Genomic DNA, 24,032 nt, shown 5'->3' with positions numbered 1-24,032 from the left:
AAATGTTGGAATAAATGCTTGAATGTTGTCATTATTGATTGTAGAATGAATAAGGCCTACGGAAAATTAATATCAGTCATATATTAGCAACAAAGTAACCACTCATCTGTAAATCATGAAAACGTGATTTTATAGGGAATAGAAAAATCATCTACAAAATTTGAAAATATGATCTGAGGAAACATATTGCTGGGGTATAGTGACTGTGGAATTTAATTGATTGCGCTTGTGGTTAACTGGGAACAGAACATAATACAGAAGAGGAGTTAGTATTCAGTTTAATAAACTGAGCCCAAACGAACACAGTGTTGGGGTTTAAGACTGTTTCTTCTCTGGTTCACGATTTTACCTGTATGTGGTGCTGATGTGCTCTAATGTTTTGCAAGAAGGTGTCTCAGCATTTCGGACGTGTTGTTATTAAAGGACAACTCCTGGGAACACTGCTGACATCGCACCTTTAAAAATACGACATTTCATTAGAATAAGACTCTTATTGTGTTATTCTACATAAACCATAAAGATACATTATGTTTCGTACTTACCCTATTTCTAGATATTTTATCAAAATTTTCCCATGCTTTGGAATGCTTATTTGATGTAGAAGTTTCCATTTTTAAATGACTCTCTGCCATAGAAAAGGCGCTCAGGATTTTACTGTGCCTTAAATAGTCATTGAGATAGCGGATAGCGCCAAAACTTTGAACCATCCCGCCCATTTCCAGTGTTTCATTGTCATTTTCGAATCTTCAAATGTCATAGTCAAGTGAGGGTAAGTGACTCAATACAAGCTCCGGTACACTGTGTCGAATCAGCAAGTGTTGGAAAACTGACACGAGCTTCGAAGCGTCTGTATTGAATGTCCCATCCCTAATATTTACATATATTTTTATTTATTTCTATATTTATTTAATTATATGAGAGAGACAGATTGTATAAAGATCACTGCAAGTGATTGTATAAAGAGTGTAAATAGTATTTGTTTGGTACTTTGGTGTTGGATAATGGTGGTAAGGAGTGACTGGCATTTTTGTTAGATGTGGGTTTTGCCTCTGTTTGTGTCAGGAAGTTAGGAAGGTCTGTTGTATGTTTCTTTTGTTTGTTGGGTTTATTTAGGGTATTTTTTTTTCATTAGTGTGGGTCCTGTAGAATTTGCACCAGTAAGATTGTTTGTTTGTGAATAATAATATCCTCTGTAAAATATATCTAAAAGGAGACTTCCATTTGTGCTTCAGTTTTGTTGCTATTTGTTTTTCACAACTTACATTCTGCTGTTCACGTTTCTTTTTCCTAGTTACAACCTCACAGCCTTAGATGGGGTCATAACAATTGTGGGCTCGTCCTCTGTTTCTCCTCTTCTTCTGTTTGCCTGTTCCGTTTGTTTGTTTGTTTTTTTTGTGTGTGTGTTCCCCCTCTCTGGTTGTGGTTGTGCCTCACTCTGCTAATACAGCAGAAGCTGTGGCAACCCTGTAGTCAGGCCACGCATGAATCCCAGGTTTTCTCCCAAGGTAAACCCCATACTAGAAATGAAATTGAAGTAGTTGGAGCTGGAAATAAAAAAAAAAAAACAAAAAACAGGAACGAGAGGCTGAGCTGCTATGTCTTCAGGCTCTACAGGTAGAGGCGGAAAGGGAGGTGACACTTAAAAGCTTGAGTATGGGCTTGCAAAAACATATACCTCTTCCTCAGAAAGCTGTCTATCCAGCACTAGTAAGCCCTGTATCTTCGGGTACACCAGTGCCTAAGCCCAGTTTCCCTCGGGTTGCTGTCACCCCAGCTCCTTCCGACTCTGTCACTGGACGTTTTGATATCAGTTGACAGATTGCCTTGGTCCCTAGTTTTAGGGAACATGAAGTTGATGCATATTTCCCAGTGTTTGAGCACATAGCATTGACACTGGATTGGTCCAAGGAAGTATTGTCTCTCTTACTGCAGTGTAAGCTAGTTGGTAAGTCCCAACATGTGTGTTCCTTCCTAACGCTTGAGCAGAGCCTAGATTACGAAAGTGTAAAAATAACTGTTCTCCGAGCATATGAACTAGTGCCGGAAGCATACACACAAAATTTCAGACGCTTAAAGAAAAACCCCTGCCAGACATTTGTGGAATTTGCCAAGGAAAAGTTTTATTAGACAAGTAGTGTACTGCATGTAACATTACCACAATTGATCAATTTAAAGAGCTCATACTGGTTGAAGAAATCAAGAACTGTCTTTTTGAGAACATATTAAAGTATTTAAATGAACAAGAAGTGTGTAACCTATCCTTTGCTTCTACACTTGCTGATGAATTTGTGCTGACTTCTGTGAGCTCCCTGAAATCTGCTAGCCCTGTTTCGGCTGTTTCTGTGGAAACAGAGAGTGCTTCTATTGCCATGAGCGTAGACACATTATAGGTAATTGTCCTGCGCTTAAGCGCAAGAATGCCCGCTCACAAAAAAAACGGTAAGTGCTGTAAGCACTGTATCCACAGAAGTCTTCGCTTCGTCCCCCAGATGCTGTGTTTCAGCCATTTCTTTTTGAGGGATATGTTTCTCTTTTCAAGGCAGATGAAGACAAACAGTCCATCACAGGTTTACATGCTGCTGTGTCTTTTATGTTGGATAATGTGTTGCCTTTTTCAACTCAGTCATATTGTGGTAGTGACCATGTTAGTGCAAGGCGTTAAATTAGGAGTACTCCGGCTCCCACTGTATAACATTTATGTTAGAACTGATGGAGTCACAGGTATGGTTAAAGTACCTGTTAGGTCAGCTTTGCCCATGATTGGGGTGTCCTTTATATTAGGAAATGACATTGCCGGTGGAATTGTATTCCCCTTACCTGAAGTAGTTTCAGGCCCTATTGATGACAGTCTTATTGTCGTTGAACATGCAGTATTTCCTGCTTCTGTGTTAAAGCGTGCTAAAGATCGCAAATTTGGGAGTACTCTGTCTGACATGGGGGGTGGTGTCCTGTTTGGGGTGTGTGCTCTAGGTTCACTGCCCGGATTCCCCACGTGTGAGACTCTGCCCCATTCCTCTGCTCTTACAGGTGTGAATGATAATAAGAGCGGACCCTCTGAAACAAGCTTTTGTGAAAACACGAATAACAACAAAACCGATGGGTGCATCAACGCACCGGTGATCGCGGTCATTCGAGCTGTGATCGGGAATCAGATGTATAGAATTATTGATGAAGACAGAGAAAACTGTTACGGTTGTGCTATTGACCATCCTAGTCAGTGTCAACACACATGCCTTTACGATCCAGATGAATCCTATTTCAGCCTCAACGCACCTAAGCTGATAAAAAAAACTGTTCAAGCCATGGTTCATGCACACACTGTCAAGAGCTTTGAAGCTGTGTGGCATTCAGATACCTCCATCCTCTAGCAAGATTCAGGCTATCGCTGGGGTAGTGGTAACCGACCTGCAGGAGGAACAGAACATCAAATCCGCTCTCAAAAAGTATAGCGTGTGTAGGGAGCAGGTACACGAAGACGTCGTGGACTACTGGAATCTGCAGGAAAACCTGAACCCTGGTGATCAGGTCATATGGGAAACCTCTTCGACACCTGCACTGATCCTTCACCTGAGAAAAAAAGAGTGCTGAGGATGGAGTTGATCACATTGTTCTGTAATACCCTTGAAAATAGAGTCAGAACAGTAAACGTTACCGATAGGATCTGTATGTAATTATATGTATATAATTTTTTATGTATATAATCTTTTGCTGAAAAGATGCTAATAAAACCATAATCCATTCTAGCACTCTCCTCATTGTGTTTCAATCATTTCACCATGACTGATCATCTGCTGAAAAATATTTACTATACTCCCTCAAACCCCGGATCCTATGGAGGAGTCGAGAGTCTGCAAAGGTCCGTGGTGGATGAAATCGGTAAAAGGGTTGATGCTTACACACTACATAAACCATTCTCTGTGAAATTGAAAAGAAACAAAGTCATTGTAAAAAACATAGATGAACAATGGCAGGCCGATTTGTTGGACATGACCAGCATAGCGGAACATAACTGGAACATGAAATTTATGCTAACGTGTATAGATATACTTTCCAAGTATGCTTGGATACGCATGATGAAAAACAAGACCAGTGCCGAGGCCTTTGTTTTGATTCTAAAAGAAGGCAGAGTTCCTAAAAAACTTCAGACTGATGAAGGGAAAGAATTTTTAAATAAGTTTCAAAACATTCATGAAAATACATAACATCAATCACTTTGCTACTGGAACAGGACAAAAAGCATCAGTGTGTGAACAGTTCAACAGGACATTGAAAACCAGAATGTGGAGATACTTCACAGCTATCAATACGAGAAAATACATCGATGTGGTACAGAACTTTGTTCATGCTTATAACAACAGCTATCACAGCAGCATTAAAATGAAACCCATTGAAGTGAATGAAGGAAATTCCTTCAAGGTGTTTAAAACCTTGTATGGGTTGTTTCAATGGAAAAAGGTGGAAAAACTAAGATTGAAGTTTAGAGTCGGTGAGACGGTGACAATTTGATAAAGGGTACGGGCAGAACTTTATGGATGAATATTTTAGCATTTCTGAATGTCTAAGGAGACACCCTCCCATATACAAATTATGGGATTTCAATGGGGAAAATATACATAGGACCTTTTATGAACAGGAGCTGCATCATAGTGGGAGCTGATTATAGTGGGAAAAGATAAAGCCATTAAAATAGAAAAGATTCTATCTGAAAAAACTAGGAACCGAAAAAAGATTTGCTTGATCAAGTGGATTGGATGGCCCGATAAGTTTTACTTCTGGATTCCGGCGGAGGACGTTCTTAACGTTGTAAAAGATTAAAAGGGGGTGCTAAAATCAAATTGAAATTATAATCCGGTCACCATGGAAAAGAACGGATTCTATGTAACTCTACCATGCAATGCCTCCAAAGACATTATGTACCTCGATAATAAGATTTCGTGCTACACAACCAAATTTTTGGAGCCTATAAATTTGGTGGGGGGCTGGGAGGTCACACTCACCGAGGTACAATAGCCGCACACATGGTATTCGCTGAACATGACATTCGTCGGACATGAAAAGTATCTTTTTAGTTAAACTCTGCAGAAGGAGAAGATGGTGTGGTATTTACATGTATTCTGAACCATGGGTATTATAATAGTATAGAACATCTGGTTAACCCCTATACACACCAACGCCCCTAACGGGCTCATGGGTAGGTCCAAACAGGCATGCTCAAATAAATTACTTAATAACACTGAATATTCTTAAAGTAAAGTACATTTATCAACATAACATTTCTTAGGACTAATACAAGTATCTGCTTACTGATTATCAGCCGTGCAATGCATCCGTTTGCCAGAAATTGCATGCTGAAGACATTGTGTTTTTTGAGTAAAATTTCCACAAAAATGTGCCTGCCCTTTTAAGTTGCCTTTTAAAACATTCTTCCGGTATAAGATCAGATTTTGTTAAGTTCAGATTTTGTCATAGAAAATTCAATTACCATCAAAACAACTGTGTGACATGTTTAAATGGTATACAGAGTGTTGGTAAAGTTCTTTTAATTGCGTGCTCACTTCTTTGCGTAAAAGCGACGTTTTTCTTTCGGTTCGGTTCCTTCGGAACAAACCCAAACTACACAAGCCTTTGGTTAACTGAAACACTACTGCACACTACTGACATTAAAGTGTTCCTGAATAGAGCATTAGACCCCCCGTTTCTATTTTATATTGATTTTTATTGGCCATGGCAGCGCCATTGTCTTGGAGTGACAGCAATTCACACCTATGTGTCCAGGCGTTTCCAAGAGTTTCCAGAGCAAGCTGCTTGATTGACAGCAGTTTCATCAAATAGAGGAGGCTTAGATGAAAACGTAGACCCCTCACTTACCTTATTTAGTCATCCCTTTAATGCTTAAAGGTATGCACATTGTGTACTGTCAGTGCTTCAGTGTTGTTAGCAGATAGCCTAGCGCATGGGTTTGACGTACAACTGTAAGAATGATTTGATCGCCAATACTTTTGGACATCATGGAAAGGAAGAGGCTTAGTTTAACTGAAGTTTATGTGGAGTTGTTTGGGTGCTGCTAGCATGGACTAGCATGGCTGCTAGCATGGACTAGCTTCGAGGTTTGCATAGCAAATCACTGGATGTTTCCATTCACTGCTGGAAAAATTCGTAATCCTATTACAAATTGTAAGTATAAATGAGAAAGTATACTACTTCTTTACAATATTACAGCATTTACAATATTTTCCACAGCATTTACAGTATTAGCTACAGTATTTTCCCCTAATGATGCTAACAATGATGCTATGAAGCTAATATTGTTGTGGAACTTACTAAAGTAACTTACTGTGATGTTTTATCAAAAAGAAACATGAAAACTTGATGTATAGTGATTGATGACTTTGTGTGCATTTGGAGAGGTTTTTGACTAGGAAGACTAGGACACTTACTGGAAAACATTGTGTAGCTACTTAGTCATTTCATGTATATGCTCAAAACTGTTCAGTTTATTAGACAAGACCCTGGTGAATCAGGAAATGTAGAGCATGAGTGAAGCTGAATCTCCAGCATCAATAGACACGTTACACCAAAAAAATCAAAGGCGTTTTATGTTGGGTTTTTTTTACATTTTCTTCTGTATTAGATGAGCTCAAATGGAACCTAAATGATGGACAAATAAGCCTGGGTGTAAATGGATGTCTAGTCCCAAGAGTCTACTTCAATTTGAATACTGAATAATCATTGTGCCATGTGTACAATTTCAGATATCTAGTGTTAAACTCCAATGAGTTTTTCCTACTGTCACCCTTGCCAGTGTCATTTGGCTTATTTATCAGTTGTCACAAGGTGTTAACGTTATTATGCACATGTATATAAAATGTGTATATACTGTATATACATAAATATTTATATTGCATTATTCTCTGCACCTTACATGTTATTTGCAGTTTGGATTGGATTATAAAGTGAATTTCATTGGTGAGTACTATATTTTTTGGTGACAAAGTATAATCTAATCTTTACAAAGCAGTGACCAGAAAGGAAGAGCTGGATGAGGTTTTGGTCCCCATGATAGTTAGAGACACACAGCCATTTAGCATAGTTGAGGATAAAAGCTTCAGGGACTTGGTAGCAAAATTGGATTCAACTTATATTCTCCCAACTAGGAAGGTATGTGTGGTGACATGGATACATTATGAGAGTAGTAGTAAAAAAATATATAATTATTTTCTTCCTTCCCTTTAGACTGCAAAGGCCATGGTTGAGGCCAAATGTCAACAAGAGAAAGAGAAGGCCAAAGCTGAGGTCCAGAAAGTTCCTGCAATGAGTTTGACAGAAGACATGTTGACATCTCTTAATGTGGATGCCTTCTTGGCTGTGACCTGCTATTTTATAGATGACAACACATTTCTGAAGTCTACACTACTTGGTGTTGTGAAATTCCTGCGGGCGCATACGGCTGAAAATTTGGCCTGTGTGAAATCCTCTCTTATGGAAGAATGGGGAATAAAATAAAGTCACATGTCTGGTTACTGATGGCACATCTAATAGGACTGCCTGTGGCAAATAGCTGAAGCTGCCTCATGCGCTCTGCATTGCTCACACCCTGAATAAAGTTGTTAAAAAGGCTCTTGAAATAACCCCAGTGCTATCTGACATTTGTAGAACGTGGGCTATTTTAGAAGCAGCACAACTGCCAAAGCTAGTAACATTATTTTCACATTGTTTACATATTGTTTTATATTGCTACATGTGTAACGTTTACTGTTTTATTGTTAAAGGAGATGTTGGACCTCGCTCAAGAGGATATGGGAAAATTAAAAAAAAGAAACTGAGGTTGAAACAAGGTGTTGGAGCGATTAGTAGAACTCAGGGAGCCTGTGGGGGCAGATTTGGCGGGTTTACAAACTGACATTCCTGCGCTGACCTCTGATGTGTACAGTAATGTTTGTGGTTGCCTGTCTATACTGTATTCTTTTCACAAGGCAACTGTGGAGCTGTCAGAAGAGAAAAAGGTATCTGGTTCAAAGTGGTGCCATTATTGAAAATGGTTTAAAAAATCTTCCAGGAAGAAGCACATGGCCCATATGGAGATCAAACCCCTGACATTGGCATTATTATGTCTGATTCTGTGAGCCAAGGAATATAAACCTTTTAGGGACATATTTAAAATATCAGATTTTCTGCCTGAGCACAGAGTGGGCATTTGTTTCTAGCTTTAACCATACCTCCTCTTTCTTTGGAAATCTGGCTCATTGCTGCATGAAAAAGCAGAAATATTTTGAGCAATTTTTTGTCTGGGTCTAAGGGGCAATTTAATCAAACCAAAAGATGCTATTTTAGCTAGTTTGTCAAATGAACATGTCAAACCTACAGAGACAATTTGTCTAGCTACAGAGCTCTACAAGGTTTAATTCTTGGAAGTATTTGAAGCCATAGAAAGTAATTCTGTAAGCATTGCTTAACTCATTAAAAAGAGACAGTTAGAGCCAATGGCTGCCAGATCTAACATAGCTCACATTTTATACTGTTTGCATAGCATATCAGAATCTGCAAGAACTATTCCTGTCATTTCAGGGATAAGCTTTTTTGACTTCACAGCTAGATGAAATATTTAGGGTGGATGCAGGATTTGGTATGATCTCCTAGAGAATTGCCATTCCACTGTGTCTTCAGCTTTTGTCCGATCTGCAAACAAGTCCCACTCTAGGAGAACTAGCTCAAGTGGTAGAGTGCTCTTTTAGTATTTGAGTGTTAGTGTGATTGATGCTCACATTCTCAAGTCTAGAATTTGTAGTTTTTTTTTTATGATGAAATCATTTCTGATAGCAAATGTTTTTGGGACCTGCTGCTGATATGCTTATGCCATGCACACATTACGTGACTTTTGAAGTTTTCAAATTGATGTATGGCTCACACTGCACAACTCTATGTCTTGGAATCTGGAGTGCTTAATTTGTGGTATCTCAGTGGCCATGCACACATTACATGACTTTTGAAGTTTTCAAATTAATGTATGGCTCACACTGTACAACTCTATGTCTTGGAATCTGGAGTGCTTAATTTGTGGTATCTCAGTGGCAGGCATAATCATATCCCAACACATTTCAGACTAAAGGATTTGAACTCCCTGGCACTGCCAGACACCTAACTTGCTATAATTTGATGGGGAGGATGCAGGTCATCTGCATGCCTCTGGAATGGCTTCCTTGACCAATTCACACAGCGATCGAGAGCCTTACACTAATGCCAGAGTCCCTCTGATTTCATACTTTTCTCCGCAATGTCCAAAATTTGTAAACAAGCACAAATCCATGGGTAAGGTTGTGTAATAAAGAACATACTCTCACTTTCCTGTACTTGGAACATGTCTTAGCAGATTGTGGTTTACAAGCAATGTTATAAGCAACACAAGTTCAAACAGGTGCCCTTTTTGCAACAGGTGGTTTGTTGACAAGGGGTCATTCATCAGCCAAAACTCACATGGCCCATATGGGGATCGAACCCATGACCTTGGCGTTATTAGCACCACGCTCTGACCAACTGAGCTAATTGGCCTGTCTCAGTTTATTTCCCAGTTCTCGGTGCAGTAGTGAAGGGAACCTTTCTATGAAATTGTAGACTTGGTGTCAACAAGATTACGGCCACTTTTCGACCGAGCATAGGTGAAAGTTGACACATATTGTTCCCTCTGACAAATGGTTATTCTGCAGCCAACTTTTGAATTAAACTTCAAAAGCAAATGTGCAGAAGCTTTTGTTAAAGAGCAATTCAGTGCAGTTGTACACAGTGACGAAATCATCAATTGCAAAGTCCACTGAGCTTTATTGCTGCGAGTTACATAGTGCTGTCTATTACACCATGAAATCTGCCATAACAACAAAAATGTCATGTCTGATTCTGTGAGCCAAGGAATATAAACTTTTTAGGGACATATTTAAAATATCAGATTTTCTGCCTGAGCACAGAGTGGGCATTTGTTTCTAGCTTTAACCATACCTCCTCTTTCTTTGGAAATCTGGCTCATTGCTGCATGAAAAAGCAGAAAGATTTTGAGCAATTTTTTGTCTGGGTCTAAGGGGCAATTTAATCAAACCAAAAGATGCTATTTTAGCTAGTTTGTCAAATGAACATGTCAAACCTACAGAGACAATGTGTCTAGCTACAGAACTCTGCAAGGTTTAATTCTTGGAAGTATTTGAAGCCATAGAAAGTAATTCTGTAAGCATTGCTTAACTCATTAAAAAGAGACAGTTAGAGCCAATGGCTGCCAGATCTAACATAGCTCACATTTTATACTGTTTGCATAGCATATCAGAATCTGCAAGAACTATTCCTGCCATTTCAGGTATAAGCTTTTTTGACTTCACAGCTAGATGAAATATTTAGGGTGGATGCAGGATTTGGTATGATCTCCTAGAGAATTGCCATTCCACTGTGTCTTCAGCTTTTGTCCGATCTGCAAACAAGTCCCACTCTAGGAGAACTAGCTCAAGTGGTAGAGTGCTCTTTTAGTATGTGAGTGTTAGTGGGATTAATGCTCACATTCTCAAGTCTAGAATTTGTAGGGTTTTTTTAATGATGAAATCATTTCTGATAGCAAATGTTTTTGGGACCTGCTGCTGATATGCTTATGCCATGCACACATTACGTGACTTTTGAAGTTTTCAAATTGATGTATGGCTCACACTGCACAACTCGGAAAATAGTCTTTTCCTCCCCCTTCTGACGCGTGAACTTATAGACGCCCTTGATTGCACGGTGTCTCTGTAATTAACAAGGGAGAGAGCGTATGCCACTCTCTCTCTCCCTAAGAGTACAGCCAATTATGCTCTTTTAGACTCCCAGCCACAAATGGCTGTGACACCATCAGTTTCACAGTTAAACACAACTCCTATAGTACTAATAAAAGCTTCACACTCACCTCAGCTGGGACATGGCAGACACTGAAGGAAACTCCTCACTTCACTCTCTTCATCTGACCAGTCATTAAGCTCCACTGGTTTCTTCACTGTTTGGAGTTTCAGCACTTCTAGGAAGAGGGAGGTCTTTCTCTCTGAGGTCTATGTACCAGACTGCAGATGCTGACTGGTAAACTGGCTGTAATGCTGGAAGGACACTCCTGCCTGTTTGAGTCTCAGAGTCCTTCACATGAGAGTACAGATCCAGCAGGAAAACTTGTTCATCATATGCATATGACATCAGTTTCTTTATAGGTCTGTTAATAGTCTCTCTCTGATGAATAGCTGGTTGCAGACTGAGGTTCAGCAGAAATCTTTTTTTTTTTTAATTTTTCCACTTATAGGAACCTGTCTGATCCTGTGTTGAATCAAACCTACAAACACAACAACCCATTTATTAAATTTTTTTCATTTAAGTTTAATTCAAAATAGCTTTATAGTCAAGACTATCCTGTATAATATTGTGGACTCATTAAAAGGCAGGTTTAAAGTTTAATGCAAAGAAACAGCAAAGATAATTTGAAGATGCCATTTATCAAAACACTGGACATAGTGATTTGTAATATTAGAATAGAATCCCTTTATTTACTAAAGGTACACAGAAACTTACTGTATGTAAGAGTGCAAGAGTTCAAAGCAGTATTAGTGCAGATAAAACCAACTACAGTGCCATTGCAGCTTTTAATGCTGTTTCAGTATCAGGGTCTTCAGGAAGGCTCCACCTGGCAACCCTGAAGTGCCTTGCTATGCTTAAAACTGCACACACACACACACACACACACACACACAAACAAACACAAACACTCAACAAGGTGAGTTCTGCTTATTTGTTATTGGAGATTTGTTAAGAAGGCTGATCGCCATTTAAAATTAGATTTCACACACTGTAATTGTTACACTGGTGAGTTTGAGGTAGAGATGCACTTTCATTAATACTGCTTACACTGTGTTTCTTTACAACATGCATGGATGTGTTGAAGCATGTCATATGCATGGAACACTACTACTCAGAGCATTGGAACGTTAAAAACAGAAGCTATCTGGCTCACACAATGCTTTAAATGTGCCAAGGGAAATTCCAAGTGTGGCCATTCTTGAGTGGAGTGGAAGATAAATATGTTTTTTTGTATTTCAAAGCAGCTGTAAGAGTATAACAGGCAGTTTAGAACATGTCAGTCCCTCCATGTAATTTGAGAGAAAATATCCTATGAAGATTGGACCAAGATTCCTGCAGAGTATTTTCAGCACATAGTGGAAACTATGCCAGAAAGAATTGCCGCAGTTCTGGAGGCCAAAGAAGGTCCAACATGCTACTAAATGGGTGTACTTAAGCCCACTGTGTCCTATAATAGGATGTTGCTGGAATGTATGTGGATGTTGTTGGAATGGCCGCAGAGTTGCGGCAGCAGTACAGGTAGTCTGTAATCCTTTCCCCCATCCGAGTGAGTTTGCCCTATTACACGGGGTCGAGTTATGATGTGAATGTTTAATTACACAGGATGGATCGTGGGCGACGGAACCGAACAGCCTTCAGGATTCAAATAGAGAAAGGTGAAACTTCTCCAGCCTTTGAGTTAATCACAGGACTATTGCATAGCAGTTAGGGATAACAGAACAGCTTTCGGGGGGTTTGGGTGGGTTGCCTTATCCGCTCCTTTAGCAGAGTAGTCACAATTCAAATTTCCCTTGTTCCATTGTTTACAAGGCATTATACATGTGGTTTATTTATAGTGCACGGAGTAATAAGCAGCAAGTCTGGTCTGTCTGCTTTGGAAGAGAAACATTTGGCCAAAAGAGCAAGACACAGCCAGGAGGATGATTGGTAAGAGCACATCATAATATGCACCTTAAAGCTGTGCTCTACAGCTAGGTCCTGTTTCATGACTGCATATATAAATTTACTACTGACATTGCCATTTGTATCTGGCCATTTACAGTGCATTCTAGCTCAATGCAGCACTTGAAGCTGATTTTCCATTGTGTAGTTATATGTTCAAGAGATGTTTGACCCGGTCAGGGTAACACACTTTAGTGAGGGCAGCAGTATCCTAGAGGACACTACAGACAGTGACGGAGACATCTCAGAGCGCGAGGTGAGAGGTTGAGTTTTTTGTTACTCTCTCTACGACATACTTTTCATGCCAGGTACTATTGTCCAGTTCAGCCCAATTTAATTTACTGCCTTGTATTATCATATATAAATTGCTGAACATCTTATCACTCAGTTTCAAACATCCCCTCAGCTGTTTTAAGCCATTTCGGTTATTCAGAAGTACTGCTAAATGGATGTGGTGGGAAAATGAGAGCATATCAAACACAGACAGCTTTATGCATTGAGTAGTAAAGAGTAAAAGTTTATTGAGTTCTGTCCCCTGTATAACAGAGTAAGAGGACTGACGCGCAGTACGGTCCCCCTCCCCTTATACAGAGAACAGAAGAAAGAGGAAAAAAAGAAAAACGACTCCTACAGAGTATCTGATAATTCATGTTTTGGTTAGCCTGAGCGCTGAAGGCTTCTTCTATCTCTATGGTTAGAACAGTATGTGAGCAGCTGGTGTCCCTGACTCACATGCTTATCTGCAGACTGTTATGCTGTGACTATAGAAACATAAAGCAAAGTAAAATAAAGCAAAGTAAATTTCCACAAAATGAAGTAAGGGAAATTTCCACAACATTTCCCCCCTTTATTCTATATCACACATTATCACACATTTATTCAGCAAATAGCACTACGAAGTCTTCATGTGGATCACCAGCACCGCCCATCTTGGGGAGCAGAATGTCTTCACAGAGCTGGGGTTGGTCATTGGCATGGCCGCTGAGCGCTGGCATGGTGAACACACTAGAAAGACGTCTGACACGCAATGACAAAAAAGGAGGTAAACACAGAAGAAGAAGAAAAAGAAGAAGAATGGGTAGCAGAATGGGCAACGCTACAGCCGCTACTGGAACTGTAGGCTGCGGAGTGAAGGCAGATCACATATGATTCATATAATCAGTAATATTAGCGCTGAGATCTGGAATGTAAAAACAGCAGGAAGTGTTAATCATTTTGCACACTCCTCCTTCCTTCATGGTTAGGAGATTTAATACCATTCTATGTTGAAGCACTACTGCCCTTATCACTTGTTGTTCTATCTTTAAGGCACCTATTGCTGCTAAGGTGTCATTAACTACTTGCAGTAACTGATAAGCTAAGCCATTGATCTTTTGCAGGTCTGCTACTGTGCCACCGCCCAGGAAAAGGGACCAACCAATGGTTTCACCCGGAGTGGTCCATGGGTCCCTCAGAATTCTACCACAATAGTCTGTGCTGGTTATGTCTCTCCTCACCCTGTGCTGCTTGGCATGGGGAAGTGTATACACCTGCGTCCTTGGGCGCACTACAGCTGGATAACAACAACCAGTCCAGTTCTGTGGCAATTCACCATAGACCACCGAACCACCGACCCACATTACATTCCAATACCCCTGCAGGGTTGTCATGGAGCAATTCCACAGGGAACTGCTATTGGAGTCACTGCAAGTCCCATTGCTGTGCACCTGCACATAGTTGACGCATCTGGACCAGCCTTCCGGCACCTGCTGCTTCATCTGCTATACAAATATCTCACCCTTACTAGCTGCCACATGCAGCATCATTTTCGGTAGTGCGGGGTTAGTGGGACTGGGACAGTTTGAGGTCTGGTTAATAACCTGGCACATAGAGGTTGTCATATTCACTTCTCCTACGTCTGCGTTTTTCAGAGGGATTACAGTCCTTGGAACACTGGTGTGCTGGCACACCAGGCACTCTTGCTTGATATGTTGGGCATGCACAATGGCTGACATACACGCTGTATTTTGTGGGCATTTAGCTGCTAATCCTTCTGGCTCAGTGGCGTTGGGACCCTGAAATGGTAACAAGTCTTCTAATAAGTCATGGGATTCTTCATCCATATTAATATGCAGTCTATGTTCTGACTGTGTTAGCTGTGTCTGATTTTCTCTACCGTCTCTTGACGGTTCCGAGTGTCGAAAGGCTAGGCCTTGGCTTTAACACCCTACTCAACACAGTTCCGACCTAGTCTGTTTGGGTGCTGCTGCTTGGAGTTGGGGCTGGTGTCGGAGCCTTCTTACAGTGTGTGTGATGTACCCAGGTTCCTTGCCCTTCTATTTTGACAGCAGTGTGGGTTGTTAACAGGAGGTTCTAGTTATCTCCACCTGGTGCGCTCGGTGGCGGTAGCCCCAGACTGAATTTCCCGTAATGTGGCCTGCGGGGTAGCAGCGGTTTCCTGTATTGCTTGCACAGCGGTTTTAGTTGCAGCTGCCTTTGCTACTCTATCTGCAAAATTATTCCCCTTGCTGATTTGGTCTTCTGTAGTCCTGTGAGCTGCACACTTAACAACTGCAATTGTCTTTGGCAGCGAAATGGCTTCTAGCAAGATGGTGATGTCTAACATATTTACCCGAGCTTGTCAGGAATTGCCTATGTTTCCATATGGCTCCAAAATCATTAACAGTTTTGTCTGCAGCTAGTTTGCATGCTTCCGTCAGTGCTACTAGTTCAGCAGCCTGCGCTGAATAGGAGGATGGTAATACTTCTGTTTTAAGTATTTCATGATCTGTTACTACCGCGTATGCTGCCCTATTGACCCCTGTGTCGTCCCTGCTTGCTGACCCATCCACATAGAGGCATAGGTCTGGGTTACTTATGGCTTCTTCAAAGAGATCAACCCGCGGTATATATACTTCAGCTAAGACTGCTGTGCAGTCTTGTGGATCTCCATCCTCCTCCGTAGGAAGGAGTGTAGCTGGGTTCAGTGTTATACACCTTTTGACAGTTATATTAGGCATATCTAAGAGGGTGGTGTGGTATCTCAGCTACCACTGGGCTGATAAGTGTGACACTCTTTGGTCCTGCAGTATTCGGTGTACTGCGTGTGGGACTAAAACAGTAAGAGGGGAGTATGCCACTATGGTTTAGGTAGCGAAATTATGGCTTGTGCTCGGTTTTGAGACAGCTTGTGTGTATTTCCCTTAATGATATGCCCCAAGAACGTCACTTCCTCCTTACAATTCTGTAATTTTGCTCTACTAGGTTAGTTACATGTATGTTACATCTGAAATATTTCCATGAGCTTTTACGCAACATACTAAACAAAGGTTAGGAACAGGCTAAATCAAATCAGGCTAACTCTCAGCAGGTCAAAAGTACTTCAGACTGCAAACTATGATCTAGCATTTTATCAAATTTTATCATAATTGTAACGCAGGGAGGCTTGGCAGGATACAAAAGAGGAGCAGTGATGCATACAACGATGTTTATTTATTGACATGGAAGACAACGTAGCACTAAGGCTATCGTGGGATCAAACACTGACAACGTTAAAGTTTACACAAAGGACTTATATACACAAACATTAACAACACAACGAAGAGCAGGCATGAAACACAAGGGAGCGTGGCCACACGGATGAACACACACACACACACACACACACACACACACACACACAAGCAAACACACACGGGGAGATGTTTGGGCCGGAGGGGCCGTACCGTGACAAGAATATGTTCACACATGCTCACTCGCTCACGCTCTCTCTCTCTCTCTCTCTCTCTCTCTCTCTCTCTCTCTCCCCATCCTTTCAGCCTTTGGGTTTCAATAATACCCCCAGGGCAGACAGAGCCACTATTCAAGACATGTAATATTCTGCTCTGGCTCCTCCTACCTCTGCAATGACATCCTCAGCTTTTATTTCAGTGGGTGTTGCATAGCCACTCATAAATATAAATATGCCCCTGCCTGAGCTCCTGAAATTACTACAGCCTATTAAAAAAAAACCCTAATGAATGAGCTTTTACGTAACATACTAAACAAAGGTTAAGAACAAGCTAAATCAAATCAGGCTAACTCTCAGCAGGTCAGAAGTACTTCAGACTGCAAACCATGACCTAGTATTTTGTCAAACATGTTTGTTATTACATTATCAGTGACTTAGCCTTGTTAAAGTAGATGAGGGCTTGTGCTCGTGAGAGAGTGACAATAAGCAGCAGCATAACCTTGTAGAGCAGCACCTGCTCCGAGTTACGCATACGCACCAACGGGTCCGTGTATCTCTGACTACAGGTGAACAAACCGGTACAGTGTGCTGGCGTAAGTGCCATTAACCACTCTAAACTGGAGTTTTGAGTGTATATACGTGGAGGAAGGACAAGTAGTTAAAGAGGATTACGTCTCCACGTGTTGTGGTTGCTGGCGGTACTGGTCAGCGCAGGGCACGTGTGGCAAAGCTGGACATACTCCTGTCCAGCGATCTGGCAATGCAAAACAGAGAGAGTGAGCTGCAACAGAGTTCCAGAGTTTTAACAAGAATTTTGAATTATTGACAACTCGCATATAAGAACAAAGTGAAAGATTTAGGATCATGCTTTTATGTTTCCAGGAGATTAACTCACCTGCCTTTCAGAGACGTGCAGAGCGGAACTTTCAAAAAGCTTATCAACGTGACGAGAATGTGAGGTTTAGGTTCATCTATAGTGTTACAGTAACAATGTGAAATATGGATATTGAGGTCAGCATCACTTAAGAGTGTATGTGTGAAACATCCTTGTAACCATAAATGTTGTGTTGTTACAAAATTAAGCAGTCCATTCAGTTTCATTTACCTGATTTATTAGCAGCCTGTGCCCACGGTCTGACTCAAGTATCTTTATTTTAATTTCCTCCATGTTGTTTATAATAGGCCTACAGTAAGAAATCCTTTTAAAGGTGATCGCCATTTATCCCACCGTATACTGTTGAAGCATACGAGTTTTTATTAAGTGAGAGATATGTCATTTATGGGGATTAGGTACAGCGTGTTTTGTTCAGGACATTCACGACGATATATGTGCTAAATGGGATTGTAAAATAACTAGCTAGCTAGCCATGTATTTAGACAGAACCTGAATTGTGTTACATGGGGATTTTTATCCCATGTTTTTAAGGCTGCGTTATGTACAGCCTAGCATAAATAAATACGCAAGAATGCAGAGCACGAATAGTCATTGCTTGCAATCACAAGACAATCACTAGAAACTACATTTGCTAATCATTTTCTCTTTATAGTTGGTGTAAATTGAAAACTATTGCAGACGTGACGTGTGATGTCATAATGCAGTCGCATCAATTAAGCGATTATGATGTAGTCAAAGAACAGATTTTTCAAATGAACAATTTCTGTGAACCATTTTTAGTCTACAGATCACAGATAACGGTTACACCTGGATTTTCAAAACTAAATTTATTATGGGTCAGTCCGGTAGTTACGATTGCAATCCAAGACGCAAGGAACATGTTCCTTCTGAGAAATATGAAAAGGAAAAGCACGGGATATTTGCTAAATATGGGAAAAAGAAAAACGAAAAAACACGAGCCCAGATCCCTGCTAGAATAGAGGATGACTTCTTTAAGGGTAAGTTCTGACCACAGCCACCACTTGGATGAACTGTGTGTGTGTGTGTTTGTCTGAGAGAGCGAGATCTACATAGAAGTGTTCTAAGTATCTATACAACGCTAATAAGACATTTTCTGTTACTTTTTAAACAGATACTAGAACAAAGTGTTTAATGAAGAATGACTTCACTATTGAGAGAACTCAATCAGCCATAGTAAGTAAAGTAGAACCAAGACAAATGATTTAAAGCCATACTGTGGCAATGGACAAAAGCCACAAAAAAATGGAAAAACAGCTATGGTGAACAGTGATGCTAATTGAATGCTTGTACTTAAGTACACTGAAATGTCTCTGAATATAAATTACAAATGCATTTCAACAAATGTTTGAGAAATTAATTAAAAACACTAATGTAAATGTATTCAGAATATATTTATGACACATACATTTAGCATATGCAATCTTTGTCAGTTACAGGAAAAAAAAAATACTGTTGGTGGGTTTTTTGTTTGTTTGTTTTACATTCTCCTTACTATAGAATTAACAGTCGACTGTTCGGTGACTTTGCATGCTGAGTTATAACACTGATTATTAGTATAATTGTGGCAAGAATTAAAATCAACACTAGCTAAAATGACTGAATGCATTGGAATTTATTATTCCAATAACACAATTTGAATGGGTCTACGGTACCTTAGTGTGTCAGGTCCTGTTATTTCTGTTGAACATTTGATGTTTGCGGGCACATTTTTACATCATTAGGCCTGCAGGCTATGTGATAACGCCTATGCGATAAAAATTGTATTTGTTTCCTTTCCAGTCCAATACAAATTATATATTACAAATGTATCAAAATGTAATTAAAGTCATATTTCAATTAAATGTATTTAAATACTGTTCAACAATATTTCTACTCATATCTACAGGTGGAACCTAAAGATATGAATGTCAATGAGAGGGATAAATGTATTGAGGACCTGGAAGCCATGATTGCTAGAGTGAGAAAGTCTGCAATGCAGCAGAGCAGTCCTAACACTTGTTTTCCATAAATACTAACAAAGTAATTAAATATGCATTTCAAGTAGATGTAATTAAATATTGCTCAACACGGTATTTGTGTCTGCAGGTGGCCAAACTGTTAGGATTAGAAGCCGTACTTGCTCGGGAGGATATGGCTGCATAACCTCTGATGACAGCAATAAACAGCATTAAAAATACTCATTTTTCAGTCTAATCCCTGCCTATGTTGTCTGCAACACAGTCAATTAAACCATGGATAGTAATTATATCTTATTTTTTTTGTCTCACAAACATTCTGAATGTAACATTTCCTACAGCTTTTAAGATACAATCACCATACTTGGCACCCACACTATTTTTTCCCTTCATGTCCACTTACATCTATGTGGCTTAACAATCACAATTCATTTTTACACAACCAATTTCCAATTCTATATATATCGCTCGGAATTCAACAGACACCTGACTCAAGTATTTTTATTTTAATTTCCTCCATGTTGTTTATAATGGGCCTACAGTAAGAAATCCTTTTAAAGGTGATCGCCATTTCTACCACTGTATACTGCTGAAGCATACAAGTTTTTATTCAGTGAGAGATATGTCATTTGTGGGGATTAGGTACAGCGTGTTTTGTTCAGGACATTCACGACGATATATGTTCTAAATGGGACTGTAAAATAACTAGCTAGCTAGCCATGTATTTAGACAGAACCTGAATTGTGTTACATGGGGATTTTTATCCTATGTATTTAAGGCTGCATTATGTACAGCCTAGCATAAATAAATACGCAAGAATGCAGAGCACAAATAGTCCATAGTTTATTTTCCCTTCTATATAAGCCCGCAGGTTCATAGGTGACTAGCTTTTATAATTTCATGTGTAATTTGAGCATAATGGTGGAAACTTCAAAGAACAATATGGAAAAAAAGGAGGGTTGTTTACATAATTGCCCTTGAAAAGGTTTATAAGAATTAAACTCTTGTGTACCCCTCCGACATTCTCCGGAGGGTCCCTCAAAAGCATGTTTCTATTTAAGTTGCAATAAAGGACGGGACCAGCTATTCTCTTCAACTAATTCTGATATCAAGTGGAAACAAGTTGTCAGGTTCTGGTCCGCACCCAACCAGGAACGCACACACAGACACGTACACACATATCCGCACAAATCACCTACCACGACCAATGCTCGGTTGACAATCACACACTTATCAACCATCACGATCACCTGCTACTAATTAACTCTCTCCCTATTTAAACCCCTCACGTACCATCCTCCAGTGTTTCCCATTTAGCATACTGTGGAGTAAAGCTGAGCCTGTCTTCATGAGCTTCCCCACATCTGTGTTTTTAAAACTTTTTGCCAGTGCTTTGTGTGACTAATATCCTGCCTTTTTATCCCTCACTCATGTCTTGCTCAGGTGTCAATATGTCACACAACTAAATTAGTGTTCTATTATTTTCTTTGTTTGTACAAGAAGTACAAATATGTAGCTACCTAACATTTATAATGTGTGTTTTTTCTTATATTGTTAACATTAAAATGTAAAACCAAGTGAAAACATTTAAATGTAAAAACAGGTTTGACACTGCTTTGGATCTAGTGAAAATACTAGAAGCTGTCAACACCATGACCTGAGCAGACTGCATTTAACACATAGAGAGAGACAGAGACGATGTACGACAACAACCAAAGGTATTCAGATGTTAAGGGAATCCTTTTACTTAGTCTTCAATTATGCACTCTATAGATGTCATGAGGGACAGCCTCACAAGAAAGGAGGCCTGGTGCATGGCATGCAGTGGTGCCTATCATGCGAACACAGAGAGAGACAGAGACAAGGTAGCAGACAACAACCAAAGGTGTTCAACTACTGTCAGGTCTTTCTCAGTAAACTTCAGAGAATGAAGTACAGGGCAAGCACTTGAACATGCACATGTTCTTGCCTGGATACAGACACTTTGCCTCAAAGACAGTTGCCTCACAGGTTTGTTCCAAAATGACTTCCCTTATCCCTTATTCCCTTATGCAACAGGAATCGAAAAGAAAGGTGTGAGCAAGTACACCCTCCACTGACAAGCTCCTGTTGTTTAAGTGTAAATAGATTCTGTGACTTGAACAAGTCTGCTCCTTCTCTCATCCAATATAGAAATTGCTCACCGAACTACAATAAGTGAACAAGGTGTAATGAACTTGCTGTGAGAATGATCTCAGTAATTAACTCAAAAATGATAGGCTCAGAAGTGTTGATTTTTTTTAAAGTCGGAAGGATTTTGATATTTCAAGCTTGCCAGCAGAACTAGCTAGCCTAACCTGGGATGACAGCCAATGCACAGCATCACAGCTGGGGGAAACGGATGTGAAATGTCAGTTTAATCGGCAAGGCTCAAGGCAATAGGGTCCTGTCCCTTGACTGAGGTTGATCTAGAGGTATTTCAAGAAACTTCTCAAGCACACTTTAGTGGCAAAGAACAATATTTTCACTTGAACAGGGACCTCAGATTAAAAGTCTGATGCTCTACTGACTGAGCTATTCAGGATAGAAGCAATATCAGAAACATTCCAAGTGCAATGTACATGTATGCAAAGAAAATTGAGTTCATGTGTATCGCAAGATGTCAATCTGCCTATGGAACATAACACCTCTTACTAGGCTCGATTTTTGCTCTCAAGCTGCGATGGTTTTGTCATGTTGTCTAAGAGAAGAGGCTTTGGTCGGTGGAGTGTCTTTGATAACTAAGATTGTAACTAAGATTGAAACTGCTCACCGCACTACATCGAGTACACAAGGTGTAATGAACTTGCTATGAGAATGATCTCAGTAAGTAACTCAAAAAGGATAGGCTCATCATGATGCATTAGCTAACAGTCGGCACTCATACACAAGTGTGAATGTTCAACATTCATTCAAGCATCTCGAGGTCACAGTCTGTAGTGTGTACAAAAGGAATCTAAAGGAAAGGTTTGAGCAAGTGCATCCTCCACTGATAAGATATATAACTTTAGACTCCAATTGTAACATTTGAAAAAAGATGTACATACAGTCCATTTGTTTAAAATGTTCTTTGATGTGAAGCTCATATTATTTTGCCCCCACTTACGCAGAACTTGATTGGTGGAAGAATACAACAGGGGAACTTTCAGTGGTACTTCACATGACTGACACTGTGTAGACTTTAACTAATGTACAGTTGTGTAGCTTTAGAGTTGTGTACAATTAGAGCAAGTGGCCTAAGCAACATGTATTGCATACACAGTTTGCCTTAACAAACCTATCACATCATCATGGTCAGAATATTTGTTATAGATACATGTAATGCTTCAGCATTGCTACTAGTTCTAATACACTCAAACTAGTGCACCAGAGTGGGTGATGGTAATGGTACTGTTAGAAGCAAACTTATATGACTGGGGTTGGGCTTCCACACACTGTCCCTTTCTCCCAATTCACAGAGCGGAAACGACTCGTTTTCAGCCTGTTTTGGTTTTTTTTACACAACCAATTTCCAACCTCTATAGATATCGCTTGGAATTCAACAGGCACCTGTTGCTACTGCACCTTTTAAGACGGATGTAAGATAAATGAGCTCCTTTATGATTGGCTGCCCTGTATTGTGCTTCATTCAAAAGGTACTCAGAGCTGAAATGCCTGAGAAAGGCAATTTAAGTGGATGTGCTAAACCTCTATAGGCTGAATAGGCAGAGATAGGTAAATAAAGTGTTCTTGTGACATTAGAAATACAAATTTCAAAAGGGGCATTTTTGGCAGCTTAACTGACATAGTTAAGAATTTTAACATTTAAAATATATATATTAAAAGGAGAATGTTACTTATTTCACTCTGACTGTAAAACAGTGCATATTGTGTTAAATGGGATTTCCATCCCATGTTTTTAAGGCTGCCTTATGTATAAATAAATATGCAAGAATGCAGAGCATGAATAGGTCGGTCTTCCATTCTGTATCACATACCTACCCTTGATAACACCGTGGTGACTGGAAAAAAAAACAACCCTTTTTACTCAGTTGTCACTACTTCGAATAGACTTCACTCTAATCTCATAGAAGTCCACCCCTTTCCGTGTCCTCCGGAAACAGCACTTCCGTTGTGTTGTGACAGGATTTGTTCCTGAAGTTGTATACGTTTTCTAAATTTGCACCGCATTTCTAAAGTGTGTTACCACTTTGATGAATATGCTTTGTGTATTTGCAGCACGATGGGTTTTCCAGGACACTGTAATTTATGCATGTTTAATTCCATCTTTTATTCACGTACTAAGCCCAACTCTATAGGCTAATATTTATAAAACCGAGATAAGCATAGAAACGTCTTCATCTGTGCCTGATACTTTCACGGAAAAACGGAACTGCTGCTTGTCAAGCTTGTTTCATCAGGTTTTATATCGTCGTCATGACGTGTTTGAATTGATCCCAGGCATATGCAGTCCTCATCAAAATCCATGCATGTCCTAGGCTGTGAGTAAGGTAGCTAGCTATGTTCTCTCTCTGGTCACAGTTGGCAAATAAATTATGCATATAGATTGTGGGGAAAACACTTTAGCACGTGTTCTCCAAAGAAGTGTCTTAATATGAGCTATCTAGCTAGATCCAATGTCAACTGTCATCATAACACTGGGTTTCTC

The 24,032-nt window shown here is 39.9% G+C and overlaps 1 long non-coding RNA gene and 1 other non-coding gene across 2 annotated transcripts; one reads left to right on the top strand and one right to left on the bottom strand.

Annotated features, from left to right (window-relative positions):
* The first annotated feature begins 5,939 nt into the window (after positions 1 to 5,939).
* On the top strand, positions 5,940 to 7,620 carry LOC145659329 (uncharacterized). Its single transcript, XR_014125444.1, has 3 exons — positions 5,940 to 6,174; positions 6,936 to 6,966; positions 7,234 to 7,620. It is a non-coding gene; the product is annotated as an uncharacterized LOC145659329 (long non-coding RNA).
* Positions 7,621 to 9,472: 1,852 nt separating this feature from the next.
* On the bottom strand, positions 9,473 to 9,546 carry trnai-aau (transfer RNA isoleucine (anticodon AAU)). The gene has a single exon. It is a non-coding gene; the product is annotated as a tRNA-Ile (tRNA).
* Between the last annotated feature and the right edge of the window lie 14,486 nt (positions 9,547 to 24,032).

The sequence above is a fragment of the Electrophorus electricus genome, chromosome 10 (genome assembly GCF_041902795.1).
Source record: "Electrophorus electricus isolate QZ-2024a chromosome 10, ASM4190279v1, whole genome shotgun sequence".
Lineage (NCBI taxonomy): Eukaryota > Metazoa > Chordata > Actinopteri > Gymnotiformes > Gymnotidae > Electrophorus > Electrophorus electricus.
This window is presented reverse-complemented; position numbering and strand designations above follow the sequence as displayed.